Source organism: Trachypithecus francoisi, unplaced genomic scaffold (genome assembly GCF_009764315.1).
Source record: "Trachypithecus francoisi isolate TF-2019V2 unplaced genomic scaffold, Tfra_2.0 Contig01579, whole genome shotgun sequence".
NCBI lineage: Eukaryota > Metazoa > Chordata > Mammalia > Primates > Cercopithecidae > Trachypithecus > Trachypithecus francoisi.
Window position 1 is genome coordinate 32,250,967 of NW_022681442.1, and position 9,275 is coordinate 32,260,241.

A 9,275-nucleotide genomic window follows, 5' to 3' on the forward strand; every position below is an offset into this window, starting at 1 on the left:
TTAACACATATATTCATAGAGCAGCATTATAGAAAAAACAACCTGGAGATACACTCATGTCCAAACACTTATTAAATACATCAGAGTGACTGCCAATGCTGGCAATCAAGGAGGAAAACAATGAAGTAAAATAAAACAAGGAAAGGGCTCTCATGGATGATCACATACAGTGATCTGAGGAGGGCAACTAACGCAGATCTTTGCACTTTAAGTCCAAAAGAAGAAAAAAGGAAAGATCTAAATCCCGTCTTCCTTTCTTGAAGCTTTTTCATCCCATAAATGAGATGCGACATCTGATTTTTGAGATAATCCATGTAAACGTCTGTGCAACCAAAACTCAAGGATCATCCATCTAGCTGGTTCTTCCCGGTCTCTGGGGACACTTGAGCAAAGCACACATCCATGAGAAGCCAGAGGGTAGAAATAAAACAGAGTAAAGGATACCCTTGTAAACTCAATTCCATAAACTAAAGCCTAAATACGGCCTTATTTATGAAACTAGAAGTGCAGTGTAAGACCAAGAATAAAGAGATTGCAGTGTCAGAAAAAAAAAAAAAAAGAAAGAAAAGGAACATTTTCTAAGAAAGAAGACGAAACCAAGCTGCAACCAGAAAAGACAAAAGCATCCAAGTAGATGTACTGACAGTGGATGTACTGCTCCTCTTCGTAATTTAACTGCAGTCCTTCCAGAGTGGCTAAGGGTTCTGTTTGTTTTGTTTTTCCCATAAGTTATTGGAGTACATGTGGTATTTGGTTACATGAGTAAGTTCCTTAGCGGTGATTTGTGAGATCCTGGTACACCCATCACTCAAGCAGTATATACTGCACCATTTTTCTTGTCTTTTATCCCTTGCCCCCTTCCCACTCTTCCCCACAAGTCCCCAAAGTCCATTGATTTAATTGCAGTTCTACTCCTCAGTCCCCTTAAGGGGAAGCAGAATCCCAATTCTTTCTTCCTTCCTGGGGCAACAGTAGATCTGAGTGGCCGGTAGACCATTGCCCCTCAGGAGATAACGTTCACATTTCTCCAGGGCTAAGATTACATGACCAATTTCCACACCTGGAACTTAGTGTCCTCCTCTCCTGACAAGGGGATGAGGAAACTGACATACTGAGAGGAACTTGACAGGAGTTTAATCCTTGAGGCCACTCCCACAAACAAGATATTGTAAGGAAGAGTTAAGAGCATGTTCAAATTCCAGCACTGCCCACCACTAGCTGTGAGACTTCAAGGCGGGCAAATTGTTCAGCCCCTTTAAAGTCCCACTTCTCCCCATGTAGGGGATCAGGGAGAATTGAAGAGGTTTGTACACATAGTGCTCAACAAACCCCCAAAACATTCGATGTTATTAACGACCCTGGGAACTGGGTGTCAATACTCCACTTTTACAATTAAGGCAGGTCTGCTGAGGTCAAGGCCCACGTTCTTTCTATTTCCCCATTGCTGTGGCCCTCATCTGAGCACTTGTTCTCATACTGCCTTGTACCATTACCAGACTGTGTATTTGTGGAGGCCATAATAGCCCTAAGTAAATAACTGTTTGAATTAAATGCATGAATGCCTGTGTTAGTAAAAGGAGAGGAAATGATTTGAATTTGAGAGACAGCAAAAGTACTTATACCAGAGGCAAATAGATTAATTCATTTAGACAGTTAATATTTACCAAGTATTCACAGGGTACCCAGTCCTATTCATGCTGATTCCACAATTTTGGATACCTGGAGGGCATGGGGAAGGTAGGGCGTGGTGACTGGAAGAATGGGGAAGTTGGTCTAAAAAATTCTGAATTACAATTAATATCCTTCTTTTCAGATAATTATAATCTTCAAGTTGGGTTAAAAAAGTATTGTTGGATTAAGTAAAAAAATGATAATATCATTTGCAGTAGCTATATTAGTTATTGTTACGGGAAAACACTTCTGCCTCTTCTATCCCCAAATCCTAGTTACATGAATACTTTGCATAATCTCACAAAGCTAGTAATTTTTTTTTTTTTTTTTTTGAGACGGGAGTCTCGCTCCGCCGCCCAGGCTGGAGTGCTGTGGCCGGATCTCAGCTCACTGCAAGCTCCGCCTCCGGGTTCACGCCATTCTCCTGCCTCAGCCTCCCAAGTAGCTGGGACTACAGGCGCCCACCACCTCGCCCGGCTAATTTTTTTGTATTTTTTAGTAGAGACGGGGTTTCACCGTGTTAGCCAGGATGGTCTCGATCTCCTGACCTCGTGATCCGCCCGTCTCGGCCTCCCAAAGTGCTGGGATTACAGGCTTGAGCCACCGCGCCCGGCCTAAAGCTAGTAATTTTAACTGTAAATTAGTATAGAGGCCAAGTGAAGTTTTTTATTGGACTCTTCCTATGGGCAGAAAGTAGTTAAAAAGAAGACACTATGCTAGAATCAGGGGACAAGATGCTGGAGAGGAGGACTTCTTGTCTTGAAGATGGTTTATGATCCCTGACTTGGTCATTCATTTGATTTAAGAACAGAACAAGTAGCACAGGTGGGAACCCCAAAGGTCACAGGCATCTGCAGTCTGGGTAACACTGCCATTGCTATGAAGGCTTGATGCCGTCAGGGTTGTGGATAGATTGGTGAAGTGAGGGGAAGACTTGGAGGATTCCAGGGCTGAGAATCCCTCAGTGTGGGCATCTGCAGGTTCAGACAGGTAAGAGAACAGACAGGTTAAAGCAGGTTGGATCACAGATGACATGGTGAGAAAGGACTCATAGGAGCAGGCCCCAAGCATCAGTTCTTGAAAGTAGTGTGAAAATCAGAGTGAGATGAATCTGGGGACCTCAGTTCTCTTGCAATCAATCTTGAGTCATTAAATGGATTTTGTTTGATGCAAAAAGGGGACTTGTGAAGGGCCTAGTAACGTGCCTCCAAGCATATATTATTTGAATCCCAATCTGTCACAAGCTGACTGATAGCAGTAAAGTATATAATCTTTGGGCTTCCACTACCTCATTTGTAAGATGGGGATGACAACAGTACTTGCTTCATTTGGATGTTATGGGGATTAAATAACTTGGCAAAGTTCACATGCTTAGCAGCACCCAGCACCTGGAAGGTGCTCAGTACCAGGCAGCAATGATTATTATGAATGTGTAGGACCTAGACTTACCACATTTGGTTTGTGAATTCCTCAAGGGCAGGTTCTATGATTTTGTCTTTAAGTGCTCATCAAATTACTTAGTTCATCACCCTTATTGCCATTAATAAAATAACTCTCAGCTGCTTTGAAACATGGCTTCTGCTTCCAATGGTGACTACTGTCTGATACCAAGCAACCTCTCCATGGACCTGGAACCAACTCTTCCAGATTATTTCCACCAGCAGCGAGATAGCTGAGCCATGGCAATGCGCACAAGCTATCACGTGAGTGATCCCTGTGCCCGTCACATACCGCTACACTATTCCCTGGACCTCAGATCCCAATAAAGGCAACAGTAGGGAGTACTTCTGAAAGCAGAAGTAGAGAATTGTGGACTCAGAGGGTTGGAAGGGATTTTGAAGGTCCTCTAGACCAACCACTTCACAGTAACAGTAAGAGTAATTAGAGTAACGACAAGCAGGAAATGGAGAGTAGTGAAGGGAGGAAGAATGGAGCCCTCCAAGAAAAGGCAAGTGTAAAGGCCCTATGGTGGCTCAATGAAGCCTTGCTTCTAATGATGAGGTTATCAACTATTCTCCTTTAATGTGGGTGGTCTAGGACCCCTGGGGAATAGACAGGACACCTCTTCTTCAAATATTGAGGCCTCTGGCTGAGAATTACTTTTGCAAAGAGGCAGCTAGCATCTCTTGTGGATGTTCTCATCAGATAATCTTAGTTCAATTATAGAGATTTGTAACTTTTTAAAACCCTACTCTCTTTTGTGTAGCTTTCTTAGTATGTAATGCATGTTACCATCTTTCTTTCTTTGCAGTTTTTAAACGTTAAGCCTCTCTACATCTCATACATTCAGAGTAGACATTTTTTTTTTAAAAACTCCCTTCATTTTCTGATTTTCTCTACTCTGCCTCTTCAATTCTTTATTTCTGCCCTTTTGCCATTCTCTTCTTTATTTAGTTTCTTTTCTTATTCTGCGTTCATCTTGCTCTAATATTGCATATGAGTTTCTATTCAGTGAAGGTTTTTATTGGACTGTTGCTATGGGCAAAAAGTAGTTAGAAAGTATCTTCAGCAGGCGGGGAGCAGTGGCTCACGCCTGTAATCCCAGCACTTTGGGAGGCCGAGGCGGGCAGATCACGAGGTCAGGAGTCGAGACCATCCTGGCTAACATAGTGAAACCCCCGTCTCTACTAAAAATACGAAAAATTAGCCGGGCGTGGTGGCGGGCGCCTGTAGTCCCAGCTACTCGGGAGGCTGAGGCAGGACAATGGCGTGAACCCGGGAGGTGGAGCTTGCAGTGAACCGAGACTGCGCCATTGCACTCCAGCCTGGGAGACAGAGCGAGACTCCATCTCAAAAAAAAAAAAAAAAAAAAAAAAAAAAAGAAAAGAAAAGAAAAAGAAAGTATCTTCAGCTCAAGACAACTCCATCTGTTTATAGAGAGGGAAAGCTGGAGGTTCAGCCTGGACTGGAAACCAGGATTCTGGCCCTTCCCTTTTTGTGTGACTCTGATATTCCCTTAGTGCTTTCCATTCTTAGGTCTTAGAATTGAAAAGAGAGAATAAATGAGGGCATTGCTCAGTAATGCTCTCCATGAATCACCTTTTTACGAAAGTCTTAGAAGACACAGCTTCACCGTTCAAGGTGCAAGATGTTCCAGGCTGATATTATGCTCCCAGAGAACTAGGTTCCATGAATCCAGGGAAGGGAAACTCACTACTTCGCAAGGCAGCCCAGTTCATAACATGGCCAAATAATAAAGCTGAATTTTCAAAGAAAACATCTCTATGTGGTTGTTTGCTTAGCAGACACTCCTTCCATTCATTACAAGGTTATCAACTGTTCTCCTTGGATTTGAATGCTCTGAGACCCCTGGGGAGTAGATAAGAGGTCTCTTCTCCAAATATTGAGGTCTCTGGCTGAGAATCACTTCTGCGAAGAGGCAGCGAGCACCTCTTGTGGATAATAACTTTTTTTTTTTTTTTTTGAGACGGAGTCTCGCTCTGTCGCCCAGGCTGGAGTGCAGCGGCCGGATCTCAGCTCACTGCAAGCTCCGCCTCCCGGGTTTACGCCATTCTCCTGCCTCAGCCTCCCAAGTAGCTGGGACTACAGGCGTCTGCCACCTCGCCCGGCTAGTTTTTTTTTTATTTTTTAGTAGAGACGGGGTTTCACCATATTAGCCAGGATGATCTCGATCTCCTGACCTTGTGATCCGCCTGTCTCGGCCTCCCAAAGTGCTGGGATTATAGGCTTGAGCCACCACGCCCGGCCTGATAATAACTATTCTTAATGTTTAGTAGCCATGGCTCATTTCCTTTCTGTTAAGGTTTCTGCTGGGTGCAGTGGTACCACTTGAGCCCAGGAGTTTGAGTCCAGCCTGTGTAATAAAGACTCCATGTAAAAAGAGAGAGAGAGAGAGACAAAGGGCTTTAAAGTTATCAGAATACTGGATTAATATTGCATTATTTTTCTTAAATTTAGATATGGAGGTAAAAATGTGTCTCTAGTGCATGGATCCATGCCCATCATCCTTATCATGTCAGTGATAATAGCTAACACTTCTATAATAGCTTCCACTTCTATAGACACTAACAATTCTAACACTACTATGTGGTAGGCACCATTCTAAGCATTTTGCAAAATTAAATCAAGAAAACATCATTTTTCTGAACAACTTTCCTTATTTGCTTCCCTTCAGGGGCGCAGAATATGATGCCACACCAACAAAAGAAAGAACCTGATGTCATCTAGTCCAATATCAACTGTCCAGATAAGTGTTGGGATATGTGTCTCACTGAAGGCCACACAGCCATTAGGGGCAGTCAGATCTCCTGGCATCTGGGCCAGAAAATATCCTGAGCACTTCAAACATCTTAACAAGAACAAGCTGACTATTCATAACCAGGATCAAGTAAGGTATTTTAGGAACCTGAAATTCTTTATCAAAAGAATTGGTCTCTTTGCTCAACATATGTGCGATACACTTCCACAAGATGGCAAAATCACCTTTCTATTTTTCCGAATGTTTCATCTTTAAAAATAAGCCCTTCTTTGAATTTCCCTTTAGGCCCTTGTATCATCTCTTTCCATTTCCCAGGCTCTTTAAAAACCTTCCGAATGTAGCCAGTGAATTTTTATTCAAGTTAGGACAGGGGTTTCTGGATTGGGAACAAAATAGTCATTCGAATTTCTCTACAATTGCTTCTCTTATCAGAACTGACAAACACAGTTTGGTTGACCTATTCAAGATCTGTTGGATCTTCCTCCTGTGTGGCTTGTGGTGAAGGACGTAAGAGCAGTGCAGGGAGGTGCCAGAGAGAGGGAAACCCTGGGTAGAAGAGTGACGAGGATGGCATCTTAGCTGGCTGCATAATGAACAGAACACCTCCCTAGAGGGAGAGAAGAGCCGGCTCCCTGGCTGTTTGCTTCCATGGAAGTCCATCTGATACCTGCTTCTGGGGCTGACCAGGAGCACCATATGGAAACTCCCTGACCAATTCTGCTTCTGAATATTTCCTCCCAAGAATCTCTGCCTGTGCCCTGTCCACATTTGGAACCAGGCCTGGCAACATCAATAAAGATGAAAGACTTTTGTCTTCTCAGAACATGGGGATATTCTAAGTCAACAGCAGCTTTTCAATAGCGGTTTGATGAATCAGTATGTGGATTACATAGAATATTCTAAAAATCATGTTTGCCTGCAAGAAGTGACAGCTTTATAAACAGCATGGACATGGATGAATGAGTCAAATTCACTTTAAAACATATGCTAAGACAATATCAAAATGATTTTGTTGTGTAAGATGTTGTCCAGAATGTATGGGTTTGAGCTTCTTTTAATTTTACAAAGAAATTATTATAGCTATATTTGTTGGGGAAAAATACTGAAGATAGGTTGGTTGACTTTTAGTTAGGTTTGGGCAAAACATATGTTTTCTCTAATTATCTGAACTTTCATCCACTTTAGTAACTAGCAAGATGGGATTTGTATGGGTTTTAGAGTCACACACACTTGGAACTTACAATTGTGGGAGCTTGTTTATGTTACTTAACTCTCTGAGTCTCTGCCTTCTTACATGTGATAGTACTTACCTCACAAGCCACGGTGGGTTGCAAATAAGAAATTGCACATAGAATAAGTTTGTACAGTACTAGGTATACAGATGTTTGGTAAAGGTTTCTCTCTCTCTCTCTCTCTCTCTCTCTCTCTCTCTCTCTCTCTCTGTGTGTGTGTGTTTGGAGAGAAGAGGAGGAATTGAGTTGATGAGTATGAATTGGAGGACCATTCCATAAATAAAGGATCTGTAAACATCATAAGTAACTAAAAACCAAATACAAACCCAGAAAGGAACAGAGATGAGAAACAGAAAAAAGAAGTTTGGAAAAATGCTGTCAACAAAAAATATTTATTAAACACCTGCATTTAGGGTCCTTTGCCAGGTAACCTATGTATGGGATTGAAGGATAGTTCTTGTCCTTGAGGAGTCTTTAGTCCATTTAAGGATGCAAGACTTATTCATGTGCAGAAGACTTAATTAAAATGCAAAGGAATCATTACTGTTACAGTTGAGAGGAGAGAACATTCTCTGTATTTATCATGTCTTTGGAGACCATATAGAAGTTCAAGGTGCTGTGGGCAGAAGGAAAGGGCAGATGTGAACATTTTGAAAGCACCAGCCATATGAGTCTGATGACAAAGACTCACAAATGTCTACACATTTAGTTTTGTTAAAACAGCAGCGGTGAAAAATTATCTTAACAATCTCGGAAACAACAGAAAATCCCCAAACAATGCTAAGTGGGGCCTGGTAGCCTCGCTGCACTTATGCCAAGCGGGAGGGGATGGGTAGACAAGCTGAAGATGTTCAGTGTATACTCCTGGCTTCCTTATTCGGTCTAAGAGACACCGACACCGTTTGAAGAGTTATTTATCCAGATCCTCTTTAAGCTCCATTTCTTTCTCTTCCCAGCAGATCCCTGGAGAGATGCCCTTTCAACCCTCCATCTCTGCTAAATGCCTGTTGGATCCCAGCAGTGGAGCCTGCTAGATGGTTGGATTTACTTAGAACAGACTATTATGAAGGTCTGTTAGGGTCGGTGAAAAGAATTCTAGACAAATCTTCCAGGTTAGAAGATAAATGACAGTTCTTCCCAAAGGTATTCTCATGAGAAAGCACAGCAACCATCCTACAGAGGGTTAATAGTCTCCCCCCTCTCCAACCCCCAACTTGCTGTCAGAGATCAGCTAATCTGATAATTACGGCAACAAACACAGTTTAGACAAACAAGACCTGACCCTGAGGGTTTGGAATGAAAACATTTACTCTCTCCCTCCCCAGAGACACAGTGCCTGGAGCATACACACAGAGAGACACTGGGAAAATACCCTTGTGCTGGAGCAACAGGGTGAAAACATCTGTGTTCCTGAGCTGCTTAGGAAGATCAAGTTGCTGGGGAGGCGGCTGGGGTCGGGGAGGCAGGAGGAGCGGGGAGTGGTGCAGTCCAAGGGTGTGCATGTTTGGAGCAGATGGAAAATGTACCCCCATAACTGGAGATGTAAGCAAATTGTAATTGATTTTACAACAGAGACAGAGTGAGAGGAAAGGTACAAAGGAGACCGATGCAGGATTTGAGTGAAAACCTGGGGAGTGGCTAACAGAAGAGAAACAGCTTAAAACACCAAAGTAGGATTTATTCCCGAGAGCAAGAGGTATTCACAGCGGTCTTGACTCTAAGTGAATTTAATATCTGACTGCCAGTGAGGAGACCCAAGCTCTAACAGTCTAAGCTGGCCAGTCATCCTCTTCCCATCCCCTAGTTTGGCTTCTAAACTGAACAACATGCCCTTTCCCCATTCCTGCCAGGCCTCAAAAATTATCAAGCAATTTTTTCCCCTTTTACTTATAAAAGCAGCTTCCTAGAAGAAATCTTTCTGGGTTGCTGAAACTAGAGATTCTGACTTGGATCTGCCTCAACCTGGAATTCCAACAGTTACTCCTTTCTCAACTCCAGCCTGAAGTTTCCCATACAACCCCGTCCTAGCGGCCACACATCATTTTGGTTTTGCCCATGACTGAGGGTGAGTCAGCCGGCAAACACTCCTCGCCCCTTAGGATTCTCCAAATTAGATCTAGGCATCCACATCCTTGGGGCATTTGCAGATTGCA

At 42.9% G+C, this 9,275-nt stretch overlaps 1 long non-coding RNA gene across 5 annotated transcripts in view; it reads left to right on the top strand.

Moving 5' to 3' along the window:
• Positions 1–9,015, top strand: part of LOC117068710 — a 90,534-nt gene extending 81,519 nt beyond the window's left edge. Inside the window, exons 3-5 of one of the 5 annotated variants that reach the window (XR_004431212.1) lie at positions 3,231–3,374; positions 5,807–6,024; positions 8,079–9,015. This is a non-coding gene — a long non-coding RNA (uncharacterized LOC117068710). The remainder of the gene's footprint in view (positions 1–3,230; positions 3,375–5,806; positions 6,025–8,078) is intronic. The other 4 variants (XR_004431214.1, XR_004431215.1, XR_004431216.1 and 1 more) reach the window with 4 other exon arrangements.
• The last annotated feature ends 260 nt before the right edge of the window (positions 9,016–9,275 follow it).